General features: G+C 41.1%; 1 long non-coding RNA gene across 1 annotated transcript; it reads right to left on the bottom strand.

Moving 5' to 3' along the window:
• Window positions 1–2282: 2282 nt before the first annotated feature.
• LOC118497356 lies at window positions 2283–16390 on the bottom strand. The gene is made up of 3 exons (XR_004899881.1): window positions 16287–16390; window positions 12676–12677; window positions 2283–2293 (listed from the first exon to the last, which is right to left on the bottom strand). It is a non-coding gene; the product is annotated as an uncharacterized LOC118497356 (long non-coding RNA).
• Between the last annotated feature and the right edge of the window lie 329 nt (window positions 16391–16719).

Below are 16719 nucleotides of genomic sequence, written 5' to 3'. Positions count from 1 at the left end.
CCCCCAACCCATTTACACTTCCTGAGCTATTACAAGAGAGGAAGCTGTGAACAATCTAAGCTGCCTCTGTATGAAAAGAGTGTTCTCAGTCCCTGCCTGGGAACTGTAAAAAGAACCTCCGCTGTTCCACCAACTCTAGGAATCAATGAAAACCAGATTAGGGAAAACCATACCAAATTTAAAAACTGACCCCATCCTGGAGTCTATTATCAAAATGTCAGCTTGATTCAGTTGTACTAAACAATTGGGTAAATGGGAGAAAATCAAGGTAATAAGCCCAGCAGGTCAGAGATGTAAAATAGAATTAGATGAATTTCTCCATAGCAGGCTCAGAGGAAGGGGCTCAGGGACTGTGGTGCCTTTGAATGTGTTTTGACATCAACCTCTAAGTATTTTAATCTCACAACTCAACTCTACATGGGTTTCCATCCTGGTGCCATGCAGATGATCTTTAAAAAAAATCACATTTTTCTTTGTCTATGTCTAAATGAAGGTGTAACCGGAAAAGACACCAGCATTCGGGCTGTCTGTCACTACCAAATCCAATAAGCAATGACAGCGATTGAATCTTTTATGGGCATTTTATTTAGATGGCCGGCGATCCAAGAAGATGGTGGGTTTATACCCTAACAAACCATCTTCCCTTCTCTTTCCTGGCCAGATCTTTTATAAGGGGGTGTGGAGGAGGACAAGCAAGGTGCAGTGACGGCTTTGAAATTCAAGGAGGATTAGGTGAGTGAAGCTGCAGCATTCCTGTTTTCCACAGTTAGCTGTTCCCAAGTGCGGGGGGGGGGGGGGGGGGGGGCGGCAGTGGATGCTCCAACATGTCCCCAGGTGGTAATCTCTAGCCAGTGCCCCAGGAGGTCAGCTGCTTTTTCTTGGAGCCAGGATGGGCCTTATCTGTAGTTTATGAAACAAATGCTTAACATACACATTACTTGCTAGACTTACAGCTTTTTACCTTAAGCTAAAATTTTCCAAGTTTTGAGTCCCCTATCAAAGGGATGATATCTGCAATCTGTCTACTGCTTCCTCAAGGAGGTTTAGCCCAACAGCCACCTCCTCTGACTCAGATCCTTTGGTCTCATCATTGGAACACAATAATTAAATTGCCAGTGCATCCTATAACTAGGTTACATTTGTTTTACTGGAAGGCCAACCAATGCCTAGATTCAACTGATTGTGATAAAGTGCCAAATATGTGTACATAATACACTGGGCTAGATGTCTTTTAAATTTCTTAAGGAGAAAAATCTTAATATTGTTTTTATTAATTCAACAAATTTTATAATGTGTTAACTAGGGTATAACTCTCTAAGTTCTAAAACAGAACTCATACCAAATAAATTGTAATTCACTATCTCTACCTCTATTTCCCCATCTACCTCTACACACACACACACACACACACACACACACACCCCTTCTGTATTCACACTCATTTTCTACTCCTTGCAACAATCCAGCTGCTTAAAATATGCTATTCCTACTTCATTAACTTCTAATGTCTTCCTTTTCTGTGTTCTATTTCATCCCTCACAACTCTACTACCTTGACCCTCTCAAGTCACATATTGCCAAATTCAGTGGCCTCTTCTTATTCTTTGTTTTACTCAAACTCTCTGCCACATTTGATGCTGTGTATGGTCAAGGATTTCCAGGAAATTCCTGAACACTATATGGAGAGGTCCACTAGGCACCTCAAACTCAGTTTACCCAAAGTCAACATTAAACTGCATCCTCTACCTACATGGAGTTATCTCCACCAAACTTCCATTCTTCTCAAGTTCCCTGCATTTGATGAAGTAGTACTCTCCTCTCTGCCACCTGGACTATAAATTCCAGAGGTGTCTTAAGCTGTTCCCTTTTCCTCACTAGCTTTTCCAGTCAATTTTTGCATCCTCTATTCTTACCCTATATCACTGGTTCTCTAAGACTAGTGCAGGTTTCAGAAAATCACATCACAACTGGCGGAATCACTCAAGGTATTCAAATTGCCACATGAAATTCTCTCCACTATACAGTGTTGAATGTGCAGTTGTCATCCTTCACAATCATCTCAGTACAGGTAAAAGTAGTTTTACTCCTCCTTTCAAGTCTTCAATGTCTCCCCACTGTCTTGAAAGGCAATTTTGACTTTAGAGTGTGACATGTAAAGCCATGACAATGAGATCACTCCTGCTCCCTTTCAAATGTGTCCTCCACATATCTCACTACACACCCTATACTGCAGTACCTAGGGTGTGTTTATTTCTGTAGACTTTTGCTTATGCTGTTCCCTCCTATTGAATTGCCTTTCCCTTCCATCAGGCCTCCAAGTTTCAGTACATGGGTCATCCTTCAGCAAAGCCTTTCCTTTCCCCCGATCCCCCACTTTTCAGAAGCCCCATTATAGCAGCCAGTTCACTCCTTCTTATATCATTATTTAGTTGTTTACATATCTCTTTCCTTATGCATGTCTCCCCTGAGCCAAGACTTCCCCCATTGGTCTTTATAGCCCCCTGAGTACCTAGCACTTTGACATAGTATGTGCTCAAGAAGTATTTATTGATGGTGTCAGATGGGTTCTAAAGTTATTGGGATGATCACTTTGTAAGTTATGTAAATGTCTAACCACAATAATGTACACCTGAAACTAACATAATATTGTCAATTGTAATTTTTAAAATGCTATTGAGCTCTGGTCAGTGTGGCTCAGTTGGTTGGAGCAGCACCCTGTAGACCAAAAAGCCATGGGTTCGATTCCTGGTCAGGGCACATACCCAGGTTGTGGGTTCTATTTCTGGTTGGGGCACTTACGAGAAGGCAGCCAGTTGATGTTTCTGTCTCATGTTGATGTTTCTCTCATGTTATATTTCTCTCAGTGACTCTCTCTCTCCCTCCTTCTCTCCCTGAAAAACAATGAAAAAAAGTCCCCAGGTGAGTATTTAAAAAATAATAACAGCAAAAATGCTATTGAGTTGAGTTGAAATAGCAAATCCTGCTAGAACTTAAAATATTTCTGGAGAAAGACCAGTTGGCTGAGACTGAAGGAAGGAAAGTCTTGATAGCCTTGTTAATGGAGCTAAATGAAGGCTTACATTTCCCCCAGGCACTTTCCTTCTGCTATTTTAATTGAAATTAAAAGCATATATCAGACCTCTGGTCAAGATGGTGGCATAGAAAAACATGGCTCACCTCCTTGCTTACTGCATCAAAATTACAACTAAAATATAGAGCAACCATCACTCAGAACTGTCAGAAACAGAGTTGAATGGAAGTCTGACAACTACAAATTAAAGAAACTACATCCATCCAGACTGATAGGAGTGGCTGAGATGCGAAATGGACTGGTCCCACATCCATGTGTTGTAGATAAAGATTCAGGAATGATATCATGAGAGTGAAAAGTCCCACTCCCTCACCAGGTCCCTTAGCCCAGGGTTCTAGTGCCAGGAAGATAAGTCTCCAAACTTCTGGCTGCAAAAACTAGTGGGAATTAAATCAGAGTAAGAAACTTCTGGAGTCCCAGGCATTTCCTCTTAAAAAATCCGTACATGAATTTACTCAGATCCACTCCCTCTGAGCTCTAGCACCAGGGTAGCAGCTTGAAAGACACCAGTGGCATACAAGGAGGAACTGAATTGTCTGACATCAAGGCAGGAGCTGGGGGACAGCCTCTCCCTGAAAGGTAGACAGGAGCCATTGAGCTTTTTCTGAACCCTCCTCCCACAGAGTCACAGAATCGACAGCAGGTGCCATATCTGAGACTCCATCAACCTGCCTAACACTGTTTGGCTCATCCAGAGATTTCTAAGACTCCAAATCACCCAACTTATGGGCCCACCAAAGATATGAATGGCTGCTCTTGGCTCATGTTTCACAACTTCCTCAAACCTATCAAACATGCAACAGAAAGCCTCAATAAGTCCTCAACCTCTGTATCTCTTGCTAAGTGTCCTCAGGCCCGGCACTAGCAGCAGTCAGCCCAGATTCACAATTTGGCTTTTTCTGGGAATCTCCAAGCCCAGCACAAGTAGCAGCCATCTCAGGTTGCTTTATAACTCATGCAGGGTGGCCCCAAGCAGAATACAGGAGGGAGCTGACCTTAGTCTGTACCACCAAAAAACCCCAGAGCTTGTGCACTCAGTGGACAGCTATAGACCACATTGGAGCACCACCACCGTGCTCCTATACAACTGATCCTCCACAGAAGGCAGAGGTTGGTGGCCAGTGGTCACAGCCAGTCCTTGCAGCTGACTACCTAGGTAAATCCCTCCCATTGACTTGCCAAGAGCAATCAAGACTCAACTACAAGAGAAGGGTGTACAGAGTCCACATGAAGGGTACTCCTTGAGTACCCAGCTTGGGTAATAGGGGAATAGGGGAGGTTGTGCCACTAGACCCTACAGGACACCTAATGTGTTAAGCCACATTATCAAGACAGGGAGTCAAAACATCTTAACCTAATACATAGAAACAAACACAGGGAGACTGCCAAAATAAGGAGACAAACATGGCCCAAATGAAAGAACAGAACCATACTCCAGAAAAAGAACTAAGTAAAATGGAGATAAGCAATCTACCAGATGCAGAGCTAAAAAACACTGGTTATAAGGATGCTCAAAGAATTTAGTGAGGACCTCAAAAGCATAAAAAAGATCCAGTTAGAAATGAAGGATACACTAATTGAAATAAAGAACAATTTATAAGGAAACAACAGTAGAATAAATGAAGCTGAGAATGAAATCAATAATTTGGAACATAGCAAAGCAAAAAACAACCAATCAGAACTGCAAAAAGAAGAAAAAAATCCAAAAAAAACCCCACAAGGTTATTGAGGAGCATGTGGGACAATTTCAAGCATACCAACATTTCCATCATAAAGATGCCAAAAGGAGAAGAGAAAGAGCAAGAAATTGGAAATCTATTTTTTAAAATAATGAAAGGAAACTTCCTTAATTTGCTGAAGGAGATAGACATGCAAGTCTCAGAAACACAAAGAGTCCCAAATGAGATAGATGCAAAGAGGCTCACTTCAAGATACACATCATAATTAAAATGCCAAGGGTTAAAGATAAAGAGAATCTTAAAAGCAGCAAGAGAAAAGCAGAGAATTACCTACATGCAAGTTCCCATAAGACTATTAGCTGATTCCTCAAAAGAAACTTTGCATGCTAGAAAGGATTGGCAAGAAATATTCCAAGTCATGAAAAGCAAGGACCTACGGCCAAGATTGCTCTACCCAGCAAAGCTATCATTTAAAATTGAAGGGCAGATGCACAGCTTCCCAGACAAGAAAAAAACTAAAGTAGTTCATCATAACCAAATCATTATTGTATAAAATGGTAAAGGGACCTATTTAAGAAAAAGAAGATCAAAACTAAGAACAATAAAATGGCAAAAGTACATATCCATCAACATTTGAATCTAAACAACAAACTAAGCAAACAAGCAGAACAGAGACAGTTTCATAAATACAGAGAGCATTTTGATGGTTGCCAAATGGGAGGGGAGTTTGGGAAATGGGTAAAGAGGTAAGGGGATTAAGGCATACAAATATATAGTTATGGAATAGCTATTGGGATATAAAGTACAGATAGGAAGTGGAGTAGCCAGAAAACCTATATGCATGACCCATGGCCATGAACAAAGGTGTGGGAATTGCCTGAGGGAGTGGAGGTTGCTGAGTGAAGGGGGGCAAAGGGGTAAAACTGGAACAATTGTAGTAGCATAATCAATAAAATATAATTAAAAATAAAATAAAATGAAAGCATAGATCAATGAAACAATGAGGAATAAGTGGGGCTATTTCTTAAAAGGCCATACTGCAATACCAATTTGACTTCCAAAGCTCTGCTCTATAACGATCCCCACTGTCACCATTCCTGCCCCCAAAGTCCCTCCCAGTGGAACTGTTATAGTCAGGATGACTCTACTGCCAATCTTCTTCTTGCTAAGAGTGAGATCCACATTCAGCAGTGGGTTTTGGGCCAGGGCACCCATGCAGTAAACACTCCCCCAAGTTAGGTCTAATCAGTGTTGATGCACAAGCATATCAGGGCCCAGCATGCAGCACTGCCATTTGCCCTTTTGTGGGCCTCGAGAGTCACCTGACCTTGGTCTGAATCCTTCCCAGTGCAAGAACTCAGCCTACTTTCCCTTCTGGCTCTGTCAGCTCTGTCCACCTGGCCCACTTTGATCCTGCTTTCTGCATCTTGCTTATTTCACCCTCTCCCTCAACACTCTGTACTCCTGCAACTTTCACAGCCCTGGGATTTGTGCTGCACCCTCTCTTTTCACAGTCTTCATGCTGTTGCTTCTGCCTGGAATGCTCTCCCTCCTGTTCACCCACCTCCATTTATCTGGATAACTCCTACTCCACCTTGTGCCTCAAGGAGGACTTTCCTGACATCTCCAATTTAACATAGGCTCTTTGCTATGAGCTCCTTATATCCTGTTGCCCCATAACAACACCTGTAGTATGTTGTTTTGTTTTTGTATTTCCTGGACCTGCGTCTGTTCACCATACTGTCCTCAGGTCCCAACACAATAGAAAATCAATAACTTTTTGTTGAATTGAAATAAGTTATCCAAATGGGTGGGTCTACATATTTCATGTGAGTGTCTACATGCTAGACATACATTCTCAAAGTGTTAGGAAGCAGCCCTGAACAAAGCAGGCAAAATCTCTCTGGTCAAGGGTCTTATAGTACATTGGAAAGATAGAGATTTTTATAAACAGGTAAAAAAGGAATGTGATTGCTTCCAATAGTGATGTTTATGAAAAAGTTAAAACCCTCCTTTTTCCTTATTATCCTATTTAGATAGCCAAAAATTACATGAATTCCAATTCCCTTAAACCCTATGATCACCCAACTGAACATAATTAGAGTGATTTTGTCCTCGAAGAAGCAAGGCCCATGGCCTCTGGGTCAATGGCCAGGGTGTCTGCCACCTTCCCAGAAGCTGGACTTATCTTTCCTCTTATTTCTGTGCCTATATCAGTTCCATCTCGGGTCCTCTTTTGTTCCAGTTATTCACAAATGTCTCTATCTCTATTTGTGAACAGAAAGGCAAAAACCATCACTTCTTCAACTTTGCATATAGTAGAAGCTCAATTAACATTTGCTACTTTTGATTCAGCTGAATTTGAAGACTAGTTTGCAAAAGGTTAAGTACAAAGAAAGAGATCAAAGAGCAACTTGACTTTTGCAAACTCCGGAAAGGTCATTCCACGATTCACCTCTTAGCCTTTCTGATAGTATCCAGGCTTTCTGTTAGCATCACTGAGGATTGGCTGGTGTGACCATGATGCAGTTCTGTTATCACTCAACTATCCTAGCTCTTTCATTTACTTTTGTTCCCTCTCCATGCCTAAACTAACCTCAGACTCACTTATGTTGATAACAATCTCCTCTGGGGCCCACCAGGGACATGTTCCCTACTCATGGAAGTTTGGGAACACTACAGTCACTGCAGAAATTGGTAACCATGGCTTCACATAAGCTATCACCATTCCTATAAGTCAGCCAAGCCTGGACAACTGGAGATGTCTAGAATGTAAGGCAAGGCAAGAGCACCTTGAGAACCTAGATTAGGGGATATAAAAGAGAAAGGAGAGGGAGAAAGAGTGCTAGCTGTGAACATTCAAAGAGGGTAGGGATTCAAAAGAAGATGTAAGAGAGAAGGTAAACTGGGGAGGGGGGGACAGAGGTAAGAATTCGATTAGATAAGTGCTTCCCAAACTTTAGAGTATTCAAAAATTATCTAAGGATCTTGTAAAAGCGTAGGTTCTGATTTCACAGGACTGGATAGAGTCTCAGATTCTACATATATAACTATCCCCTGGCTTGCTCCTGGGCCTCAAACCATATATTGTGTAATAAATAGTGAGATGATTTCTAAGGCCTTTTCTGTAATTAAGCCTGTGGTTCAAGGGTTGAAATTAGGATGATCATACTGGCTTGTGGGTGCTGGAAAGAAGAGTGATTATTCAGTATAGCCATAAACCCAGAAAGAAACCCTGGAGATTCTAGTTATATGTAAGGAGAGAACAGATTTTGGAGGCTCACTGCTGCCTCTGACATACTGACATTGGAACATCACCTGTTGTGTGGAAAGCACTGGGTTTGGTACTTTATTTGCAAAGCACTACCTATAAAATGAGCACTCTTATTATTCTCATTTTATAGCTGAGGAAACTGACACTCACTTAGGGAGACTTAAGTAATTTGCCCAAAGTCACCCATCCTAAAAATAGCCAAATTAGATTTAAATGCTGTGAAGCTAAACCCAGAGCCATTATTTGCAAACACTTCCTGGCCAAGTGACTTGAGTTAATATAAGGACCCATCTCCTCCTTGCTGTGAGCTCTTGAGGATACAGTAAGTGCTTAATAACAGTGTCTATTATTACATCATAATTATTACCAAGTAATTATGGAGACCATGAGGCAGGATGCCCATGGAATTTAGCCAGGAAGATTAAGGGAGGATCACTTGGGTGCTACTAAACCTCCTGTCCAAAATCAAACTTCTGCTCATTGAAATTCCAGAACCCAGCTACCTGCCCCCCATTCTCTTGTCCTGCATCAGTCATTCCCTCTCCAGGAACGTCAGACATGCCATAGAAAAACAATACATGGGGCCAAAGCTGATGCTACCCTCAGAGCTGTCATTTTTATCACATGCATCTACAAAGGGGGAGACACACTCACTCCTGCAGAAAGAGCACCAGAACATACTGACTGATCATCATCTGGTTAGGTCATTCAGGACAGTAGAGCAGTGACAGGTTAAAGGAACATTAAGAATCCTCCCTGTTTATGACAAAACTGTGACTTTTACTGTAAGAACAAGAATGTTGATGTGCTGTCCCTCCAGGGAGAAAGGGCCCTTCTCCTTGGGAGACTAGTACTGTTAATGTTTGACCACTCCTTCGGAGGGAACAGGCCTCTCTCCCAGAAGGACCTGTTAACCAAGTCATGTAAGACTCTTGGCACGTAGCCACCTTTGTTTAAAAACTATTTAAACATAGGCCCCAAAGTAAGACTTTGGAATCTCACCCAAGGGAAAAATGCTTTCCTCAGAACTTTTCTGAGTCTTACCTTGAATGCTGACTCTGGGATTCCCCAGCATCTATGCTGGGGTGTTGGTGATTTTTGGTCTGGTGATGTATGCTCTTGCTTCTTGCTTTCTCTTTGCATTCTCTTAATAAAGTGCCTAGCTCTTCACCTTCAACTTGGGGTTTTTATTGTCTGTAAATCCAAACTTCCAAAATGAGTGGCCGTGATCTCACATGTGCGCCTTACCAGCACAAGCAGGTCCTGCATTGCAGGTGGCATTGGGTTAGAGAAGAGTTCACAGACTGGCACAGGATCAGGAAGAAAGTAAGAAGAGTGAGGCATTTACTTCAGTTGAAACATTTAAGGGCTGCCAAAAAATCAATTACCAAGATAAGTAATATTTTAATGCAATATTTAAAAAATCAAGACTAATGCCAAAAATATGTGAAATATTAGAATTGTAAATAAATGTTAGAATTGTAAAGGCCAGAACTGACCTTGCACTTTGAACAACCTTGAGAGGGAGTTCCTAACCTGGTCCAGACTTGATTGTCTGGGTATGGACAAGAGACCTATTCCCTATTATTTGGTGTGGGAACATGAAGAGTAGGTGTGGTTTCCATCCTGCAGCAATTTGCAGGTTTACCTAATGAAACTAGGGAGCAGTCATAAAAATACGATTGCTCACTGGGCCAAAGACAGTTGGAACAATATTTACACAGGATAAAATGTCAGTCAGCACTGATCAGAATCCTTCAAACTAGGCATGCACTTTAACTCAGCAAATCCTCTTTTAGGAATTTGTCTTAAGGCAATTGCAATAGATATACACAAACACATTCATCTCTGGGCAGTTTACATGAAAGAAAACTTAAAAACTACTTAAATGGCCAAAAATAAGGAATTGGTTTTTAAACAATAGCAAGAAACCCATATAATAAAATACTACTCTGCCATATAAAATAATGATGTAGGAATTCCAGCCAAGATGGAGGCATAGGTAGACACACTGTGCCTCTTCACACAACCAAAAGAAAAACAGTAATTAAAAAAAAAAAACAAAACAGAACTGATGGAAAGTCGAACTGTATGGAAGGCCAACAACCAAGGAGTTAAAGAAGACACATTCATCCAGACCAGTAAGAGGGGCAGAGTACGGCAGCCATAGCAGAGAGGACTTGAGGCAAAGTGGCGGCTGACAGACCCAACAAGGCAGGATTGTGAAATAGGGCACAGCCTATAAGGCTGCAGCTGGCCAGTGAGGCAGCGGTTGGCGGACCCCGAGGTCCCACATTCACACTTGGATAAACCAGGCAAAACTGGGAAGCAGGATGGACCACATAACGCAGGGTCCCAGTGTGGGGAAATAAAGCCTCAAACCACTGATGGAAAACACCTCTGGGGGCTGAGGCTGCAGCAGGAGAAACTCCCAGACTCATAGGAGAGCTTGCTGGAGAGACCCATGGGTTCCTAGAATGTACACAAGCCAACCCAAATGGAAATCAGCACCAGAAGGGCCCAATTTGCTTGTGGGAAGCAGGGGAAAGTGACTGAAATCTGGCAGAGAGTGGAGCAAGTGCCATTGTTCCCTCTGGAACTCCTTTCCCACATACAGTGTCACAATGAAGCCATGTGGGTTACCCTGCCTGGGTGAATACCTAAGGCTCTGCCCCTCACTACATAACAGGCACATCAAGACAAAAAAATGACCCAAATAAAAAAACAGATCAAAGCTCCAGAAAAAAATAGAACTGAGCTATGAAGAGATAGCCAACCTATCACTTGCACAGTTCAAAACACTGGTAATCAGGATGCTCACAGAATTAGTAGAGTATGATCGCAAATTAGATGAAAAAATGAAGGCTATGCTAAGTGAAATGAAGGAAAATGTGCAGGGAAACAATAATGATGGGAAGAAAACTGGGACTCAAATCAACAGTGTGGACCAGAAGGAAGAAAGAAACATCCAACCAGAAAAGAATGAAGAAACAAGAATTCAGAAAAATGAGGAGAGGCTTAGGAACCTCCAGGATATCTTTAAACATTCTAACATCCAAATCATAGAGATACCAGAAAGAGAAGAGGAAGAGCAACAAGTGGAAAAGTTATTTGAACAAATAATTAAGGAGGACTTCCCCATTCTGGCAAAGGAAATAGACTTTCAGAAAGTCCAGGAAGCTCAGAGAATGCCAAAGAAGTTGGACCCAAGGAGGAACACACCAAGGCCCATTATAATTACATTAGCCAAGATTAAAATTAAAGAGAGAATCCTAGAAGCAGAGAGAGAAAAGGAGGCAGTTACCCACAAAGGAATTCCCGTAAGACTGTCAGCTGATTTCTCAAAAGAGACCTTGCAGGCAAGAAGGGGCTGGAAAGAAGTATTCCAAGTCATGAAAGGCAAGGACCTACATCCAAGATTGCTGTGTCCAGCAAAGCTTTCATTTAAAATGGAAGGGCAGATAAAGTGCTTCTCAAATAAAGTCAAGTTAAAGGAGTTCATCATCACCAAACCCTTATTATATGAAATGTTAAAGGGATTTTATCTAAGAAAAAGAAGATTAAAAAAAGTACGGTAAAATGACAGCAAACTCACCATTATTAACAACCATGACTAAAACAAAAACAAAGCAAACAGCTAGAACAGGAACAGAACCACAGAAATGGAGATCACATGGAGAGTTAGCAACAGGGGAATGGAAGGGGGAGAGAGGGGGAAAAGCTGCAGAGAATAAGTAGCATAGATGGTAGGTAGAAAATAGACAGGGGGATGGTAAGAATAGCATGGGAAATGTAGAAGCCAATGAACTTATATGTACAACCCATGGACATGAACTAAAGGTGGGGGATGTGGGTGGGAGGGGGTGTGCAGGGTGGAGGGGAGTGAAGGGGGAAAATGGGACAACTATAATAGCATAATCAATAAAATATATTTAAAAATAAATAAAATGATGATGTAAAAAATTGTTAATGGCATGACAAAAATCTCACGGTACTGTCAGGTGATGAAAGTAACTGAATATGCATATATGAAAACCATTGCTAAAGAGCTGAAAATGAGTACCTTTTGGGATAGTGAGGCTAAATGTTAGTTTATTTCATATTCTGTATCAACATTTTCTAAAATAAATTGCTGTTATAATTATAATTTAGCATACCTTTTTAAGCATATTTTTTAGAAGAAAGGGGCTATTTACAACTACAAGAGCCCCGAGAGGAAGGAGACATGTGTAGAATGCTGTATCCAGAGGTGGAAGAGACAGCTGAGTGTGGTGGCCTAAAAAAGCAGTAAGAAGAACATTTCTTGGAAGGTGAGGGGCACAAGTGGAGGACAGGAGCAGAGAGGCTGGCTAGAGCACAAGAGATGTCCAGCTAAGTATGGTGTCCTCAGTTATACTCATGGCCAAGGAACAGGGTGTCATAGAGGCAGGAATGGAGGAAAGGTTCACTGGACTCAGAGCAGGAAATAGCCAAAGAGCACTTAGCTGCTAATTCCAGAAAGCCCAGATAAGCCTAGATCTAAGCACAAAGGATCTAGTGACCTGCTCTATTGGAAATGGGAGGTGCATGGGCTTCATTCAGGGACTGTGATGAAAGTTCCAGTAGCTCCTCTGATTAAATCTTCAAATCCACAGCTCTCTACCTAATCCCTTAATGAAAGGGGAAAATTAGAACAAGTCATAGACCTGATAACTTCTTATATCCCTTTAAGCTGCACATAAAATTTCAGACATGTCCCTGGAGACCCCAAGCTGGGCTACTGCTATTGCCCTCCCACTAATTGGAAAACTATAATAATAAAGTAAACATTGCCCATTCTGATTCTCTAATAACCTGAATAATGTAGCAGCCTGCCCTCTGCTCCCAGATTACTCTATTTGTTTACTAAATATACTTGCAATGCTTGAAAGGATGAATGATGGAGGCTATTGTAAGCCCTTTATGTCTCTGTATTTTTTTCATTATATTAAAATAATATATGTACTGAGGGAGGGAGATCATTTGGTCCAGTGTAGGAGACCATTCTGCATGGTGTGGGCCCAGCTCCCAGTGGAAAGCAAGGTCCGATTCACAGTTCCCACGCCCATGGATAGGTTCTCCTGTGGGGAATCAGGCCTGCATTGTACCTAGGCTGCTTTGAGACTTGCTTTTGCTAAAACTCCCTCACCCTAAATTGAGACAGCAAGTGCTTACTGTAACTTCCTAAAGTCTGTGCGAAAACTCCCCAGTATGGAGTGTAACAGGTTCAACCACTTTTCCCTTTGCATTTGCAAATATCCTTCTTCTGTGATGTGATTAGCAGCATCATCTCCTTTGTTTCTGTAAAAGGTGACCACCTAAAGTGAACCTGTGCATAGTAAATGAGGACCATCTTGTAACAGGCTCAGAAAAGAAATAAAGGCTGGTCACGGCAAGGGCCAAAGCTTTTTCTCCTCTTGAGAGAAAAGCCATGCTGTCCCTTTTCCTCCACAGGACTCAGTAGTCTGTGTGAATTTGTCTCATATCTCATCCACAATGTGGTGGACCCCATGAGCCGGGGTCTGCATCAGTCCAGAAAACCTTCAAACTCCTGCAGGCTGGAGTGGAGACTTTGCAAATTTGAATGGCTTCCTTTGGGGACATAACGACATCCAGCTTTCTTTGTCACAACTGAATCATTAAACCACAACAGGAGAAGGAGGTAGCATGAACACAAATGCCTTGCTGAGGGGGTTACTCCTTCCTACCTTTTTATTCCAAACCGTTTCATATCTGGCGTTCGCAGTGCCTTAAGAACCTATGGCTGTGTGAGGCAGAGGAGGCATGGTGGGGTCTGTGGGGCAGGGAGAGGTTAGAATGCCTCCATTGAAGATAGACAACACCTCCCTGGCTTTCAACCTGGTCACAAGTTCCAAAGAACTGTGCAGTAGCCATAGCATGACTATACCATCACCATGCCATGGAATAAACTGCATTTCCAGTTTGGGGGTGCCTTTCTCAGTTAAATGACAACACAGGGGGCCCACAACTCCTGATACAGAATCTGATGATTTCCTAACTGATGTTTTCCCAAAATCATTCCCAAGACTGTCCTGCTTTGATTGCTGAGTTCTATATAGTTAGTTAGGTATGGGAATAGGACAGGTGTGTAAAAGATTGCATCAGAGTGTTTACTCTAGTTCAGTCACTAGATCGCTTTTTATTTTTATTTTTTTATTGTTATTCTACTACAGTAGTCCCAATTTTCCCCTCATTGCTCTCCCCTGCACCACCCATGCCCACTCCCACAGTCGATACCCATCCTGTTGTCCACGTCCATGGGTCATTTATATTTGTTCTTTAATTAGACCCTTCCCTATCTTTCCTCCTTTATCTCCCTCCTCTTCCCCTCTGGTCCCTGTCAGTTTATTCTTTGTTTCCATACCTCTGGTTCTATTATGCTCATTTCTTTGTTTTGTTCACTAGGTTCCTATTACAGATGAGATTATATGGTATTTGTGTTTTGTCCCCTGGTGTATTTCACTTAGCATTACACTCTTCAGTTCCACCTATGCTGTCACAAAAGGTAGGAGTTCCTTCTTTCTTTCTGCTGTGTAGTATTCCAGTGTGTAAGTGTACCACAGTTTTTGATCCATATATTTATTGATAGGCACTTAAGCTGTTTTCAGTACTATTGTAAATAACACTGCTATGGACATAGGAGTGCATAGATTCTTTTGAATTGGTGTTTCAGGATTCTTAGGGGATAATTCCACCAGTGGAATTGCCAGGTCAAAAGACAGTTCCATTATTAGCATTTTGAGAAAATTCCATACTGCTTTCCACAGTGGCTGCACAAGTCTGCATTCCTACCAACAGTGCACTAGGGTTCCCTTTTCTCTGCATCTTCTCCAGCACTTGTTGTTTGTTGATTTGTTAATGATGGCCATTCTGACCGGTATGAAGTGATATCTCATTGTGGTTTTAATATGCATCTCTCTGATGGCTAGTGATGTTGTGCATCCTTTCATATGTCTCTGGGCCCTCTCTATGCCCTCCTTGGAGAAGTGTCTGTTCAGGTCTCTTGCCCATTTTTCAATTGGATTTTTTGCCTTTCTGGCATTTGAGTTCATTATATATTTTGGAGATCAAACCCTTTTCTAAGGTATTGTTGGCAAATGTTTTTCCATATAGTTGGTTCCCTTTTCATTTTGATGATGTTTTCTTTAGCCATGCAGAAGCTTTTTAATTTGATGTAGTCCCATTTGTTTATTCTTTACTTTATTTCTCTTGCACTAGAGAATGTATCAGCAAAAATATTGTTGCGTGTGGTATCTGAAATTTTCCTGCCTATGTTCTCCTATGGGACTTGCATGGGGTCACAGTTTATGTTTAAATCTCTTATACATTTTGAATTTATTCATTTAACTGGTGATCTAGTTTCACCTTTTTTGTATTTACCATTCCTAATCTCCCAGGACCATTTGTTGAAGAGGTTATTTATACTCCACTTTATGCTGCTGGCCCCTTTGTCAAATATTAATTCATCATAGAGACATAGGTTTATTCCTGGGCTCTCTATTCTTTTCCTTGATATATATGTCTGCTCTTATGCCAGTACCAGGCTCTTTTGGCTACAGTGGCCTTGTGGTATAGTTTGATATCAGGTATTGTGATCCCTCCTACTTTGTTCTTCTTTCTCAACATTGCTGAGTCTATTTAGGGTCAGTTTTAGTTCCATATAAATTTTTGAAATATTTGTTCTAAATCTGTGAAATATGTCATTGGTATTTTAATAGGGATTGCATTGAATCTATAAATTGTTTTGCGTAGTATGGACATTTGAATGATGGTCATTCTTCCAACCCATCAACACAGTACATGCTTTCATTTGTTTGTGTCTTCCTTAATTTCTTTCTTCACTGTTCTGTAGTTTTCCAAGTATAGGTCTTTTACTTCCTTGGTTAAGTTTATTCCTAGGTACTTTATTTTTCCCATTGCTATATTAAATGGGATTTTCCCCAGTTTCTGTTTCTGATATTTCATTGTTGGTACACAAAAATGCCTTCAGTTTCTGAATATTGACTTTGTATCCTGCTGTTTTGCCAAATTCATTTATTAGGTCAAATAGTTTTTTGATAGAACCTATAGGGTTTTCTATGTACACTATCATGTCATCTGCACATAATGATAGTTTTACTTCCTCCTTTTCAATTTGGATGCCTTTAATTTTTTTTATTCTCTGATCACTGTGGCTAGAACATCCAATACAATGTTGAGTTAACTGGTGAAAGAGGACATCTTTGCCTTGTTGCTGATCTTAGTGGGAAGGATTTTAGTTTCTGCCCATTGAGTATCATGTTGGCTGTAGGTTTCTTATATATGGCTTTTATTATGTTTAGGTATGCTACCTGTACTCCTATTTTGCTGAGTGTTTTCCTCAGAAATGGGTGCTGTACTTTATCAAATGCTTTTTCACCATCTATTGATCATGTTTTTGTCTTTCCTTTTGTTTACATGACATATTATGTTTATTGATTTGTCAATATTGTACCATCCTGAACCCCTGGGGTGAATCACACTTGATCATTTGTGTATAATCTCTTTAATGTATTGCTGGATATAGTTTTCCAATGTTTAGTTGAGGATTTTAATGTCTATGTTCATCAGTGATATTGGTCTGTAGTTTTCTTTCTTTGTTGTGTCTTTATCTGGTTT

The sequence above is a fragment of the Phyllostomus discolor genome, chromosome 11 (genome assembly GCF_004126475.2).
Source record: "Phyllostomus discolor isolate MPI-MPIP mPhyDis1 chromosome 11, mPhyDis1.pri.v3, whole genome shotgun sequence".
Classification (NCBI taxonomy): Eukaryota; Metazoa; Chordata; class Mammalia; order Chiroptera; family Phyllostomidae; genus Phyllostomus; species Phyllostomus discolor.
Note: the sequence above shows the minus strand (reverse complement) of the source record. Positions and strands in the feature narration are given on the sequence as shown.